The 17138-nt window shown below is 36.4% G+C and overlaps 1 protein-coding gene and 1 long non-coding RNA gene across 1 annotated transcript; one reads left to right on the top strand and one right to left on the bottom strand.

Moving 5' to 3' along the window:
• The window catches only part of LOC127942806 (uncharacterized), a 185469-nt gene that overhangs the window by 81273 nt on the left and 87058 nt on the right, over positions 1 to 17138 (bottom strand).
• On the top strand, positions 6053 to 7120 carry LOC127942823 (uncharacterized). The gene is made up of 3 exons (XR_008149444.1): positions 6053 to 6157; positions 6244 to 6463; positions 6553 to 7120. It is a non-coding gene; the product is annotated as an uncharacterized LOC127942823 (long non-coding RNA).

A 17138-nucleotide genomic window follows, 5' to 3' on the forward strand; every position in this document is an offset into this window, starting at 1 on the left:
CGCATTTAACGTTCAGTAACGTTAACGGCATTGTAACGACGGGAAAAGTAATTATTTAGATTACCGCATTACTGAAAAAATAACGTCGTTACCTAACGCCGTTCTTTTAAACGCCGTTATTCCAAACACTGGTCAAATAACACTTACAGAACGCACAGAGATGAAAAAGGTATGTATGGACTTATCTAACTCTGGGGGATACTGTGAATAAACTAAAGTCCCAAAAAGTCGGAGTGTTCCTTTAATATGTCATAAATTGATTTTTGTTGTAAATATGCCTGACAAGATTGTTACACTGAATGACATTTTACTGGGTGTCTTCTGTAAATCAGGGTAAAATGTATGATATTTATTTTTTGCTCAGAAAAACAAAAACAAAATTGCAATTAAATAAAACAGAAAACTTTTTGAATTTTGGGGGGGGGGGGGGGGGGGCTACAACAGTTTAAAGCAGTATTACACTTTTTTAATGCTTAAACACTTTTTCGTCTTCGACCCATATATATATATATATATATATATATATATATATATATATATATATATATATATATATATATATATATATATATATATAATACTTTCCTCACATTATGATGGTTTAATCAAACTTGTAGAGTCATTTAAAACAAATCCTCAAACCAATCCCCTCCAGACATCACTTTGGGTCACACTTTTAAGTTTTAAGTCAATCTTTAATGTCAAACTAACACTGATGGATATTTAAGCTTCATATTTATTTTATTTTATCATTCCATAATAGACCTGAATTTAGATCTGATTTCAAACTTGATCTCACTGTAAAACCACAGTTCACTTATTTCTATTTGAGAATAATAGTGAATATTTAAACCTCTCAAACAAAATAATCAAGTATTTTATTACATGCTACCAGAACAGAAGCAACTGAAGCCATAAAAAAATAATTTAAACTCACCAACCAGACGCCAGAAACACAAACAGAACCAGAATCTGTGAAACATCTTGACAACATTGATTTCAGTCCACAAATATGAAGACAAACTCTTCCGAACTGGTTCAGTAATAAAATGACAGATGAGCTGATGAGAGACTGATCTGTAGTAAAATTAAGAGAAACTCTACTGTCGGCTGAAATAACTGCACAACTAGAAGTGTTAAACCGTGTGAACATCCAGCTCTTTTCTTGCTTATTTAGTCACACTATCTTTGTCGCGTTTAGCTCTAGTCTCCCACAACTTCCTGTTGGTCAGTGGTGTTAGTTTACACAGAAATAAACAGAATCATGATATGATCAGAGACTAGAGAAGATATGAGTGTTTAAAGCAGTGTTTGATCGGCTTGATGTCAGGTGTGAGAGGATAACAAAGCCCACCTTTTGTCTTATTTTATTCTATCTAAAGAAATATACATTAAACCTCTATTCACATCTTTGTGTCTCACACGTTAATGTAATATAAACTATCGCTCTTACCTCTGTTATTAATCAGATGCAGGAGAGACTTCTGTTCTTCTTCCCACCAGAGTCCAGTTCATAATACAGGATCAGGAACAAAATAAAATCATAACTTTACTCTTAATAAATTACTCAGAGACTTGTTTAAAAGATGTTAAACGCATCACCATATGAAATGGTTTCGCTTTATTCAAACAATAACTCAAAAGAAAATAATAACTAAAAGTAAATAGCGTAAAATCTTCACCCTGAATTGCGGCAATGAATGTGTTCAAATCATGACATTATATATTCACAAAAACAACACGTCCTTTTTTCATGATTTTTCCGGTGAACACACTCACACATCTGCATATACACACTCATAGACAGGTTGCTATGGAAACAGGTATGACATATAAGTATGACATATTACTTTCGTAGCAACCTCTATTAGAACACATTCATATGAAGTAATTTCTGCAGTTTTTATTTCATTAAAGCAAATGAATCCATCTGTAGTTTTAATATTAACCCGTAAAAACATCTTAAAGGCATAGGCCAAGCAAAAAACTATTTCTAAACCAAACTGCATAGCATCATCTCTTATGATAAGATAAATCCTGAGTTGCAGTGTATTCCATTGCCATCTGATGTGAAATCCATGTCTGGTTTGAGTGTAATTCACATTAATGTTCGCAGTTTGTTACCCAAAATGGATCTGCTTAGAATTTGGGTGAATTTAACAGATGCAGATATTGTTGTGCTATCTGAAACCTGGCTGACAAAATCATCCACTGATATGGATATTGGAATGAGTGGTTATAACGTGTTTTGTGCTGACAGACCAAGGAAGGGTGGCGGGGTTGCTATTTATGTCAAATCTAAATTTAATGTGAAGTTAGTTGATTCAGAATCAATCGGTAAGCAGCTGGAATTTTTGCCAGTGAAGGTGGAGTTGGCCAAGGGCCTTTATGTTACTGTTGTTGGGTGTTATAGGCCTCCTTATGCCATGAATACTGCATTGCAGACTCTTATTCAACTCTTATCCAGATTGGACTACTCTGAAATTATTTTAGCAGGTGATCTAAACTGGGACTGGCTGAAACCTTGTTCAGATGAATTTAAGTCATTTTGTGATTCTGTCAATTTTACACAGTTAATCAATTCTCCCACTCGTTTAAATCTTAAGTGCCATGAGAAATACACCTTAATTGATTTAATTTTGACTAATGTCCCACACAAATTTTCTGCTGTTGGTGTTTTTTGCAATGACCTAAGTGATCATTGTGTTGTTGCTGCTGTAAGAAATACTAAGATGCCTAAATGTAAACCTCACGTAATATGTAAGAGGAATCTCAAAATTTTTTGCCATGATTTGTTTAATTGTGATTGGAGTAGAATAGAGCTGATTCCCGATGTGGAGTCAGCCTGGATCTTTTTCCGGGATAGTTTTTTGCAAGTAATAAATAGACACGCCCCACTAAAGAGATTCAGAGTTAAGGGGTGGGACAATCCCTGGGCTTCCTCTGAGCTTGGAGATATTCTTCATGACCGCACTTTAGCTTGGGCCAAAGCAAGAAAAATGGGCTCTTCGTCTGATTGGCTTTTTTTTAGGCAGTTTAGAAATAAATGTTCTTTTTTTATTAAAGGCAGGGTAGGTAAAAAATATATAAAAAACTTTTTTTCCAAATTTGTTTAAACTTTATTTATATATCAATACATAATTAAAATGTAAGTACTCTGAAAAAGAAAGTATAAAAATCGAGTGTCTGTAGACCTCTCACGACTGTTTTAAAGACAGCTCATTATTTCCATTCACTCCACCCCCTCCCTTCTGGGCTCCTTCCAAAGCCACGCTATAGCTATCATCTTGAGCTAGGCCTATAGATTATTTATCGTCTCTACTACGGCTCGCTAAGTAATGTTATGTTAGCTATATTATGCAGCTACGTGTGCTAATGACACATATGCTTCATGAAAAAATAAACAAACAAATATGTATGATCAAAATACAAAAATAAAGATTTACCTGTCCAGCAGAAATAAAGCCATCAAGGAGTCACTTTTCAGCCCCTTGAGTTCCCTCAGTTCTCGCATCGCTGGAAAGCCACGCCGATATTAACTCACGTTTTATTTCTTTGTTTATCCAAAGACTTTTTGTTCATTGCCTTTTCTTGTACTGTTACTGTCTTCCTTTTTTTTTGCCTGGTTTGCCTTCACTAACTGCATAGGCCGGTACTGTGAATTTTGCTTGCTGTTTCTCTGCCATTGTTTTGGTATTCCTAGGATCCGTGCCTCTTGAATTCCTCAAATCAAACGTACGCGCGCAAGTGGGCAGGTCATGTGTGGCAAAAGTGTGGTTGCCATGGTTGCGAGAGAGTGACAGTTGCCTAAGCCAATCCTATGTTTCGTGCCGAATGGAAATAATGAGCTGTGTTTAATACAGATTAAACGGTCTAGAGTCACTCGATTTTTATACTCTTTTTATCAGAGTACTTACATTTTAATTATGCATTGATATAAATAGAAAGTTTAAATGAATTTGGAAGAAAGTTGTTTATACATTTTTTACCTACCCTGCCTTTAAGAAAGCAAAATCTGACTTTTATCTGTCAGCCACTACTAACACCTTAAATGATCCCAGAAAATTTTGGAAGGCTATAAAATTACTTTCTTTAAACAGAGATAGAATTAATGTTCCTTCTTTTATTATGAAAGAGTCTGTATTAGTTCATGACAAGCTGGAGATATTGAACCATTTTAATGAGTATTTTATTCAGTCTGGTTCTTGTTTGACACTGCTTGTCCTTATACTGTGACACCTTGTAGAGATGTACCAGTCTCTACAAGTGTCTTCAATCTCACTCCATTCTTAGTGGCTGATGTTCAAAAAGCCCTAAAAGGGATGGCTCCTGAAAAACCTCCAGGACCTGATCTTATAGAGCCCTACTTCTTAAAAATAGCTGCTGATTGTGTAGCACAGCCTATAATGTACCTTTTTAATCTTACTTTAGAGAGCAATACTATTCCCAAAATATGGAAATCTGCATTTGTTTGTCCATTATTGAAAGGGGGTGACCCTTCAAATTTCAATAATTACAGGCTAAATTCTAATTTGTCTGTTTTGGCCAAAATGCTTGAATCCCTGGTGAGTGATCAGATGAAAGACTTCTTGCATGTACAGGACATTTTATCCCCAGTTCAGTCAGGTTTTAGGAAAAAAACATAGTACCATCACAGCTGGTGATAAATTACATCTCTGTTGCTCGTGACAAGAAGCAGCACTGTGCAGCACTTTTTATTGATTTGTCAAAAGCTTTTGACACGGTTGATCATGATGTTTTAAAGATTAGGTTTCTTAATTCGGGGTTTTCAGAGAATACTGTCTCTTGGTTCTCAAACTATCTTAGTGACAGAACCCAGTGCATTAAGTATGATGGTGTTCAATAGGGTATTTTACCAATCCTTAAAGGGGTTCCACAAGGCTCTGTGTTAGGCCCTCTTTTATTTACTATTTATATAAATAACCTTAATCGGCATGTGTCTGATGCAAACTTTCGTTTTTATGCAGATGACACAGTTATTTACTGCTGTGCACCCTCTCTTAAACAATCCATTGCACATTTACAGAATGCCTTCATTGTGGTCCAAAATACGTTGCTACAGTTGAAACTTGTGCAGAAAAAAACAAATGTATGCTCTTCACAGGCACTCGGAATAGACCACCGAATGTTCCTTCAGTGATTACTCTTGACGGATGTGAAATACAGACTGTTATAACTTATAAGTATCTTGGAATTGTTATTGATGATTGCCTGTCATTTAAGCCTCATGTTCACTGTCTAGTGAGAAAGTTGAGGCTAAAATTGGGTTTTTACTTTCGAAATAAGCTGTGTTTTTTATTTTTTATGTTAAAAAACGGTTAGTGGCATCCACTTTTTTATCTGTGCTGGACTATGGTGATATATTATATATGCATTCATCTGCTCAATGCCTTCAAATGATTGACGCAGCCTTTCATGCATCGCTGAGATTTATTACTAATTGTAAAGCTCGCAGCCACCACTGTGAGCTGTACTCTCGTGTTGGGTGGTCTGCTCTGGCGGAGCACGGAGGCTTTGTCATTGGTACATATTGTGCTGGTCATTACTCTCTGCGTTCTCAGGCTGTTGTCTTGTTTTCTGTCCCACATGTCAGTACTGAGCTGGGTAAAAAGGCCTTTGTTTATTCTGCTCCCTTTACATGGAATTTGCTGCAGAACAATTTAAAACTTAGTAAATTGATTCCTTTGAGTGTTTTTAAGTTAAAAATGAGATGTTTTGAGTTGGACTCCCTCACATGTCAATGTTTTTAATTGAGATTTCATTGTAAGAGCTTAATTGGCTTTCAAACTGTTTCTATTAATTTATTTGATTTTATTTTCATGTTTTTTTTGTGTGTCTTTGTACGTATGTAATGATGTGATGTAATTCAGCTGCCTATCTTGGCCAGGTCAAGATCTCTTGCAAAAGAGATTTTTAATCTCAATGGGCTTCTCCTGGTTAAATAAGTGTAGCGGGTAGGTGATTGAGACTGGAAGTGTACCTTTTAAGGCCTAATCACTGGCGCTGATCATTTGGAGCAGGTGGCGTAAGTGACGCGTCCCTTTAAATGTGTCGCAAGACATCAACAGAAAAACATTAATGCGGTGTGAGTTGAAGAGTGAGTCTCTTGGTGTATCGTCTGTGCAAACAGGATAATGTGAGTTTTCTTGGAAGTTTATGTCGATGTAATATTGAACTTAATGAGAACCGCTTAACACGGCTCGTTTGTTTGTTTACTTGTAGTTCGGCTTGGTGTCTGCGTGTATGGTAACCAGTAAATGGTGCCCGTAGTCACGAGTCTACAGACACTTGTTTGCAAAATAGCGAGTAGTGATTCTACATGGGTTTGAGGTAACGAGTAACATCGAGGAGAGTGTCCAGCTATTAATCATTCATGCCGTTTAAACTTTGGTAAAGGGTATATAGCTCTTATTTATTTGGGCTGGTGTCAAAAGAAAAAAATGTAAGTTTTATTTTTTTTTTTATCCTTTCTTAGACTTAATGTTTTAATGTTACAATGTGATCACAAAATATTTTTTTTGTGATTTATAGGAGGATTGCCTTCGTTGGTCACTAGCTACTGTTTTTCCTGGGTTTAATAATTTTGTTTCATTTTGTATTTCTTCATATGTGTGCCTTGGGGATCTGCTACCACTGTTTTTGATGACCTGGACCCAGGTGGGCCTAGGAGGGAGTCCGGCTAGTGGTAGTTTGTTAATTTAGATGTTGTTTTTTTTTTTTTTGTGTCTGTTTGGCAATTGTCATTATTCAACCTTTGGCCCATGGGCATTGTGCAATATTTCCTTTAGGAATCGTGTCTATCTTGCAATGTTTACTGGTGTGAAGTGTGAAATGCTGTGTTAATGTACGCATGGCCAATTTGGTTTGAAGTGTTTCTTGCAGTGTTGGAGTGTATGTGAACAGTACCTATATATCTGACTTTATTCACTGTAGTCTAGGCATTGTTAGATTTTTATCTTGTAACTCATTTATTATGAGACCTTTTATTCACTGTGATTAATCTATTGTAGAATTGTTCACTGTTACCTATAGGAAACATCTGTCTGCTCTGATTGCCAATCAGTGTATTGTCTAGTGTTTAATAAAATTGAGTACATCAGTCCCATTTTCATCCCTTCATTGGCGATAACCTGTCTAAATAGCTTGAAGGGGAGTGCTGTTTGGGGTTTTCTACTTTAGATATACAAATTGTGAGACTGAGCACGCCCCTAGGGGTCACATAAGGATAAATAAAAATAAATAAAAATTACAACACAGCATTTAGAAAGAAAGTCCATACTGTAACGTAGTTGTAAAATGCACTTCCTTGAACAATCATAATTCAGCTAGCAAGAGGCAGGCATACGTGAGAGGTTTAACTGTTGAGCAAATTCTAACATCATGCATTTCTTTTTTCTTATTACAATTTCTCATTATCACAGTTATCGAGTGACAGATGATTGTGAATATTGTGAATGGGAAATCTCATTCCTAAATAATCTACAGATTCAGTAGATAAGACAAATCCCATCTTGAGATTTCCTCATTTACAACATTTCCTCTCGTTTTAGTTCCTTCCTTCGGAATTCTATCCTCAATACATTTCACTAGAATAGTCCCTATCTTCTCACTTTTATACCTTTTCTCAATGTACACATCAAAAACATTCCTCCTATTTCTGATCAGTGTTACTTTTAACAATTCTCTCATTTCACATTTAGAAAATGGATCTTGATTTCCAGGAAGTTCATGCATTAGGCATTTCTCAATCCCATTTCTCTCCACAAAAGCTCGTAGGATTCTCCAGCTTAGTCAAAGTCTCTCAACGGTTTGCGGCCAGCTTTTTGCCAGGTCAAGAAACCATCCGAAACTCCTCTGATTTCCTGAATCATCACTGCCGAGTCCTGGAAGAGATTCAGGGTGTACTCACACTAGCCAGTTTGAACCGTGCCCGAGTGCGTTTGACCACCAAAGCGGGTTTGTTTGACTAGTGTGAGTGCTCCGAATCGTGCCCGGGCGCGGCTCGATTGGCCGGCCCTGGCCCGCTTGGAAGAGGTGGGCCAGGGCACGGTTCAGTTGGACTCAGGCAGGGTTCGCATGCAGTGTGAGCGCTAACCGTGCCGGAGCACGGAAAAGGACGCGTTGCGTCACGGTTTTGCGACGCTCCAAAACCAACATGGCAGGGAAAGGGTCGCTTTGGTCTACGGCAGAGGTGCAAAACGCATAAAAACTAAAAAACTGCAAAGTCCTTGCTGCACTTCAGCTGGTACCTTGCAAACATCCTCAAACGAGCAGCACGATTACGTGAAAATTTTCGCGCCACTAATGCGACACATCTGTTTAACAACAGGCTGTGAGAGGGCTGTGGACCAAACAACACAAAATTATCCACAAAGAAAACAGAGCGATGCACTCCATTGTGTTCATAGAGCGCCGCTCTTCCTGTTTATCCCAAAACCGTCGCACCATAATGACGTAAGCATGCTCCGGCACGAATGCTGAAACCCTATATGTGAGTGCAGGCCAGAGGGGGAGTGGGGAGGGGGGACAATCGTACTCGGGTCCGGTTCATGGCAACTGTGCCTAGTGTGAGTACACCCTCAGGGTCAATCAAAACACCAATACATCAACTTCTTTGTACTCTCAATTTTCTTTATATACCCATAAATCATCTGGCTAAGTTTTCCTATTAATAGTATTCTTCCAATTTGTAAAATAGATAAGAAATACAGCCAGCAGAGATTTTTATTAATTGCTTGTAATAGCATCCACAGAATATAGATCAATATTTCTCCAGCCTGGAATGCAGTAGAAGAGGTTTTGGTATTCAGAAATCCTCCAGCTTCTGTCTTAGTCTTATTCTTTGCAGATCGATTGTTTGTCCCATTGGATGCCATTTTTATTATCAATTTGTATCTTCTGTTGGACTTACGTATAGTAATTGGATTCAATTGGTTTCAATGAGTTTTTAATTTCAATAGATATTCCCCAAATATCCAGTTAGTCTTGTTCAGGTACAAGTAAAACTGCAGATAGTTTAACTGTCATATTCACTCTCTTTACCATATATACGTTTCTTACTCCACCTACTTCCCTTTTTTACTTTTTTATCTTAATGATTATCTTTTCTGTTCCTTTAAAGGTAGCCTTTTTTCTTTTCTTCATAATAACATTTTTTCTAAGTCATGCTCATTTGTCTTTTTAATATGTGATCCTTTCCCATTCCTTGGGAATAAAGGCATTCTTGTTCCAAGAAAATCCTCCTTCTCATGTCCTCTCATCCCTAGAGAAGGGTGCCTGGAGAACCTGGTCATTATTCCATCCTGAAATAATCCTAATGGTTTGAGAACCTGCAGGTTCTCCCAAATCAACCTGGAAGATATCAAAGTCTGGTCCTTTGCCCTACAGACCATACATGACCACAAAACTATACTATCCCAAGTGCAACTGCACCCCTCTCCAAAATTCCCAGATACTTTATAGGAGTCAATCCGTAATTTTGAGAGTCCTGGCCGACAATTCTCACAATTTAGTATTCCCGATATCTCCGTTTGAGTCTGTTTATGCATCATTCATTCTGCGTCCATGTCTTTCTTCTCGTCACAAAACAAAACGACTCTGCAGGGCACATTGCTGATTGCATAACACACAGCAGAACGGCCGTACCGTTACTTCTATGGTTTTGGCATATGTTCCCTCAAAGCCAAGAAACCTTTTCATTTCTGATTCTAACTATTTTGGTCAATGATGGATTTTATCTTCTCAATTCAATTCAATTCAATTCAAGTTTATTTGTATAGCGCTTTTTACGATACAAATCGTTACAAAGCAACTTTACAGAAAATTATGTTTCTACAATATTTAGTAGTAGCTAGTAGTTTGTGCACATTTGACAGGATTTTAGAAAAAATTAAAATAATAATAATAATACAAGACGTAGTCAGCTAGACGATGAACTATCAATATTATTAATTAAGTTATTATATGATTCAGTCACACATTTAGCAATAATTGTTAGTTCTGTTTGTTGATTCTGGGTTAGCATCATGTGAGGTCCTCTGAGGGTCAGCATCATCTCTTCTCAGGTGTTCTGGATCCAGACTGGAGCTTGTGTAAATCCTAGTTACCACAGGATGTAAATCCCGTGGCAAAACATAATAGACCACTAGGGTAGGTTTAGGGTTAGGGTTAGTTGAAAGTGTTACTCTACCAACAGTTGACATGTGGTTGCAAAGCTACTCACCTCTAGTAGAAAGTCCAAAACGGATCACCAAAACAAAGTGCCAACGCAGATTCAAGTGCTCTTACTTATCCTTTGTGGATATCAAAATATCATCAGTGTAAACTACTGTATAAGCGGGATTTCTGATAAAACTTTCATAATTGCACTTTAAAATTGATTTAGCACAAAGCTTGTATCATCTTTGATTAACGTCATCTGTTTTCATTACGATTTTTTAAGGGGAGCTGAAGAATCCTGCTCTTATATCACTTCTGGATGTTCTTTGTTGTTTTTCTTTTACTTTCTCTTTGTTTTAACTTCCTCTTTTTCTACACTGACTTCTTTTTTTCTGTCAGCTGTTTTTCACCCTGCCTTTTCTTGTTTAGGGCCTGCCTTTTAGTCTCTTTGCCATAATATGCTCAATTTATTCAATTATTCTGGACTTTCCTGGATTACTTTTCTCTCCACTATTCTCAGTTCTATTTTCCCTAGATTTTCTCCCTACACGGGATGTACCTTTAGGGCCACATCTTTCTTCAGTTTGTCTCTGCTTTTGGATCTACCCTCCATCTCATAGTGATTATAGGGCTTCTTTTCAAGGCTTGACTGTCTCGTTGGGTTTTTAGACCTTTGTGTTTTATTATCTGATTTTTCCCTGTCTGTCTGGATTATTTCTGTCTTTCTGTCATATCGAATAGAGCTTTTTCAGATTCTTCAGGAGAGGTCTCTGGGCCATAAAGAAGGAATTATTTTGCTCCTGCTACCGTACGCCACTTTTCTTCAAAGCGTTCCTGTTCAATTTCTTCTTTATTATTAGGAATTAACCCTTCAAAAACCCTAGCTAATTTTCTGCCTCTGTGCAGCCCAAATTCAGCCTGCGAGTCCACTTACTCACCAGATATCTTCATCTGTTCACCATATCTGACTAGTTCACTCACTTTTCCTTTCACTGTAGTATTTTTCAATTTGGCCTTTTTCAAGAGTTTCATCTCCTGATCTTTTCTCATTAATTCTTCCAGAGTTACTTTGGATTCCATTGAATTATCTTAAGTTCATCTTGGAGTATGCACCTGATTTATGGGAGTTATTGGCCTTCTCTGGCCTGGTGTCCCCAAGTGTAATTAATAAGTGCAATTTATCTCAACTGGTTACTCTATTTCTTCCTCTGACTGGTCTCTTGACTCAGGAGTTATATCCCTGAAACTGAGCCTTCTCTGTCTCCTCGTTTCTCTGATGGGGGAAGTTATCACATCTCTGTCTGTTCTTGGAACTACACTTTCATCCTCTGTTGAATCCTCTTTAACTGTCACTTTCAGGCCTACATCAGAATAATATTCCTCAATCTGATCATTCCTTACTTTACTCCTAATTATTCTTTCCAATGCAGCTAGAGCATCTCTATTCCCCTCTCGGCGGGGCATAAAACTGGGGGCTACCGATCCGCATTCGGACCCTTCCCCAGGATCTATTTCATTCAGATCATCCCCACTTCCCGTTGGTATGTTTCTGAATAATTTATTCCCATCATGTTTTATCAGTAAAACGTATATCTGCATATTATTCAGCTACTAGGCTACATCTACCTCAAAAGCTGAATTTCCTGGAGCTTCATCAGAGAGTCTCACTTGTAGAGTTTTTGCTCGAGTGCGCCCTCCGGCGACGAGTATGAATGAAAAACAAATTAATTTAGTACTCATTATTGCTCACGAAACCTTTCCTTACGTTCTTCTCCAGTGTTTCTGTGGCTCTGTGGTAGAGCATTTTGTTAGCAGTGCGAAAGATTGTGGGTTTGATTCCCAGGGAACAAAGGTACTGTTAAAAAGAAATGTATTAGTCGCTTTGGATAAAAGCGTCTGCTAAATGTGAAGGTAAATAAATATATTGTTATTACAAAAGTAATATTCCTTATTTTGTTTAATATTTTATTTAGAAATATTATTATTAGTTTTATTGATATATAAAATAAAAGGAATATAACAGCTAATAAAATTGGTGTCTTATCTCCATCCTGCCGCCAGAGGTCACTCAAAGAGCAACAAACACAGGCTACGAAATTACCCTGTTTACAAAACTGACAAAATAAGTTTTCTATGTGCTTGTGTTCAAATAGTGTTTCTTTTCTATTTGGATTTCTCAAAAAAGTACATCCATCTTCTTTATTTCAGTTTCCTGTTTAATCTCTCTCCTGTATGTTGCTGGCTCATTAATATTCAACATATTAAAGCATTGGTCTGATCACTACCTCATTCAGCATGGAACTGACGTCTTTCTACAATCTCATCAGTCAGCTTAAATAAAATAACTGCTCTTGATCCTTTTGTCACTTTAATCAGACTGAATAAGCTTCTTTGGCACTAAAATCTGTTTATCTGCACTGTTTGTTCACTTCACTGGATTGCACTCTCTCTGCCATGTGCCTTGCACTGCTTTATTCTTAATTTTAGATGCTAGCTGCATTTCGTTGCCTTGTACCTTAATGTGCAGTGACAATAAAGTTGAATCTAATCTAATATAATAGGAAATATTACAGCAATATTTAGCAATATTACTGATTTGACTGCGCTGGTATTATCAGATGAGAAGTGAACTGATCTGGATGATGACATCAGTGTTGTGATTAATAGCTGAAATGAGCTCATTTGACCAACTTCACACAGTTCATCGATTTATGATGACTTCTGCCTCTGCTAAACACAAAATGGAAAACAAACTCTTTTCATTAATATACTATATTAAGTATTTTAAAATAATGTTTGATAAGGGAGAACTGTACATGCTGCATGTTTTGTTCAGTTCTTAAATCTCTCAGTGCAATCTTAACATGTCTGTCTTTATTTATCTTATCAACACAACATCAGTTTGTCTTTTCTTCTTTCTTAATTGCCATGTATCCAACATATATTCACTGAACACAGTGTCATCTAGTGTCTTCCTAGAGTAACATTCACAATCACTTGATATCATCACACTGCGCTCTGAACTTCTGTTTTCCTCCAGACGGCGCTCGATATTATAAATGCTACAAAACATAAACAGACTCTTGAAGCTCAGTGAGAAAACTTTATTGATAAAGACAAGCAAATACAGAAGACAAATGAATAGTACAGTGAGATCAGAGTCTTATCTGAGAGAAATATAATCAACAAGCTTTTAAACTGCATCTGTACAATAAAAACATTATTAGACAATTACATTTTAAAAGCCCTTAAACCCTGAATCAAATATGAAAGCATGATATAATGAATAATCTATATTAATATGACAAACCACACAAAACACACTTGAAGAAGTTTTAAAGTTCAGCGTCTCCTTCAGATTTCAATTCCTGTCAAGAACATGCACCTGATTTGTGAACCTGTGTTTGATCTTGATCAGCTCTTCTGGATCTGATGTCATAAACCAGAAGAATGACAGTAGCCACACCCACCAGAGCAGAGAGGACCAATCGGATCACAGCTTCAGTAGACCCACAGCAGTGGACAGAGTCTGAGGAATAAAAACACCAAACTGAGATCAGATCAGTCAATAAACATTAATATCAAGAATATTTGAAGAACAGGACACATGATCTCTACTCACCATAGACAGAAACACTGAAAGCTTTTAATGACTGGTTTAGATTTAAATGTTTTGGTCCTAAATGTAGTAAATAACGTCCAGCATGTTCATTTGTGATGTCTGTGATGGTCAGAGATCCAGTTTGATTGTCCAGCTTCAGTCTGTCTCTGAATCTCCCGTCAAGAACATCATCAAATACAGAGAATCCATTGGTCCATCTACTGATCTCAGCTAATAAATTTATTTCATCTCCAAACCTCCACTCTACTGAAACACCATTCATTATTTCAGTAAGATCAGAGTTCAGAGTGACTGAATCTCCCTCCTTCACTGATATTTCTTCTGTATCACCAAACACACAGAGAACAAACAGAAAGAGGGTTTGTCACAAGTTAGTACTGTAAAAATACTTTATAATTGTTTATGTAAGCAATTAGTTAAGAAATGTAATTTTTAAATAATAATGTAAAACAAAAGAACAGACAAAAAATAATATTGTATCTGGTGATGAAAAAAATAATAAAAAAGGTTAACAAATATTTAATTTACCATTGACAGCATTGAGAAAGAACGTTTTCCTCATTCTGCTCCACATTCTACGGTCGTTCATGAGTTCATAACGTCCAGCATGTTCAGTTGAAATGTTTGTGATGGTCAGAGATCCAGTTTGATTGTCCAGCTTCAGTCTGTCTCTGAATCTCCCGTCAAGAACATCATCAAATACAGAGAATCTGTCGGCCGTCACATTGATTTTAGCTATTAAACTGTTTTCAAACTCCCAAAGAATCGGATCATAATCTCTTTCAGTACGATCATAGTTCAGAGTGACTGAATCTCCCTCCTTCACTGATATTTCTTCTGTATCACCAAACACACAGAGAACAAACAGAAACAGGGTTCATCACAGATTGAGATTGTTATTTAATGGTTTACTAAAGTAAATAGTTTGAAGTTTTAATCTGAAATTAATGACATCATAAAAGAACAGAAATGGTGTTTGGATTAATAACTGTATCTTTTTGCTGATTCTGTAAGGATCATCAGAATCAGAAACATCCAGAAACATCTCACGGCAATTCATACATATTTTACGAGTTGCATAATTCGTTTGAATTTGTACGAATCACTTACACTGGGGTTTAGAAAAATCTAGAAAAAGAATTAGCCACTTCGTAAAATACTCATGAAATGGTCGTGAGATATAAATATAACACAGCTGAAACAATTATTTAACCCACCATAGACACAGAGCCAGAAACTCTTTCTCACAGTGTTGTTATATACTATAATATCCAGTGTGTTCAGTTGGGATGTTAGTGATGGTCAGAGATCCAGTTTGATTGTCCAGCTTCAGTCTGTCTCTGAATCTCCCGTCATGAACATCATCAAATACAGAGAATCTGTCGGCCGTCACATTGATTTCAGCTATTAATCTGTATTGAAACTCCCACCGAATCAGATCATTATCCATCATTTCAGAAAGACCAGAGTTTAGAGTGACTGAATGTCCAATTTTCACGTACGTTTCACCAAACACACCTGAAGAACACAGCTTTTTTAAAGATATATAACACTTTCCTCTCATTATGATGGTTTAATCAAACTTGTAGAGTCATTAAAAACAAATCCTCAAACCAATCTCCTCCAGACATCACTTTTGGTCACGCTTTTATTTTAATCTTTAATGTCAATCTAACACTGTCGGGTATTTAAGCTTCATATTTCTTTTATTTTATAATTTCATAATAGACCTGAATTTAGATCTGAATTCAAACTTGATCTCACCACAGTTCACTTATTTCTATATGAGAATAAGTGAATATTAAACCTCTCAAACTAAATTATCCAGTAATTTATTACATGCTACCAGAACAGAAGCAACTGAAGCCATAAAAAAATAATTTTAACTCACCAACCAGACGCCACAAACACAAACAGAACCAGAATCTGTGAAACATCTTCATTGATTTCAGTTCACAAATATGAAGACAAACTCTTCAGAACTGGTTCAGTAATAAAATGACAGATGAGCCGATGAGAGACTGATCTGTAGTAAAATTAAGAGAAACTCTACTGTCGGCTGGAAGTGTTAAACCGTGTCCTCCAGCTCTTTTCTTGCTTATTTAGTCACACTTTCTTTGTCGCGTTTAGATCTAGTCTCCCTCAACTTCCTGTTGATCAGTGATGTTAGTTTACACAGAAATAAACTGAATCATGATATGATCAGAGATTAGAGAAGATAAGAGATAAGAGGAAGTATGACATATTATTTTCACAGCAACCTCTATTAGAACACATTCATATGATGTAATTTCTGCAGTTTTTCTTTCTTTAAAGCAAATTAATCCATCTCTAGTTTTAATCTTAACCCGTTACAACATCTTAAAGCCGTAGGCCAAGCAAATAACTATTTCTGAACTAAACTGCATAGCATCATTTCTATTATGATAAGATAAAACTTATTACAATACAGCATTTAGAAAGAAAGTCCATACTGTAACGTAGTTGTAAAATACACTTCCTTGAACAATCATAATTCAGCTAGCAAGAGGCAGGCATACGTGACAGTTTTAACTGTTGAGCAAATTCTAACATCATGCATTTCTTTTTTCTTATTACAATTTTTTATTTACCTGGTTCATTATCACAGTTATCAAGTGACGGATGATTGTGAATATTGTGAATGGGAAATCTCATTCCTAAATAATCTACAGATTCAGTAGATAAGACAAATCCCATCTTGAGATTTCCTCATTTACAATATTTCCTCTCGTTTTAGTTCCTTTCTTCGGAATTCTCTCCTCATTACATTTCACTAGGATAGTCCCTATCTTCTCACTTTTATACCTTTTCTCAATGTACACATCAAAAACATTCCTCCTATTTCTGAACAGTGTTACTTCTAACAATTCTCTCATTTCACATTTAGAAAATGGATCTTGATTTCCAGGAAGTTCACCATAAATCATCTGGCTAAGTTTTTCCTATTAATAGTATTCTTCCAATTTGTAAAATAGATAAGAAATACAGCCACCAGAGATTTTTAATAATTTCTTGTAATAGCATCCAAAGAATATAGATCAATATTTCTCCAACCTTGAATACAGTAGAAGAGGTTTCGGTATTCAGAAATCCTCCAACTTCTGTCTTAGTAACATTCTTTGGATGCCATTTTTATCGTTATCAATTTGTATCTTCTGTTGGACTTACGTATAGTAATTGGTTTCATTGAGTTTTTAATTTCAATAGATATTCCCCAAATATCCAGTTAGTCTTGTTCAGAGACAAGTACAACTGTAGATAGTTTAACGTCTCGGTTACGTACGTAACCCTCGTTCCCTGATGGAGGGAACGGAGA

This window comes from Carassius gibelio, chromosome A22, assembly GCF_023724105.1.
Source record: "Carassius gibelio isolate Cgi1373 ecotype wild population from Czech Republic chromosome A22, carGib1.2-hapl.c, whole genome shotgun sequence".
Classification (NCBI taxonomy): domain Eukaryota; kingdom Metazoa; phylum Chordata; class Actinopteri; order Cypriniformes; family Cyprinidae; genus Carassius; species Carassius gibelio.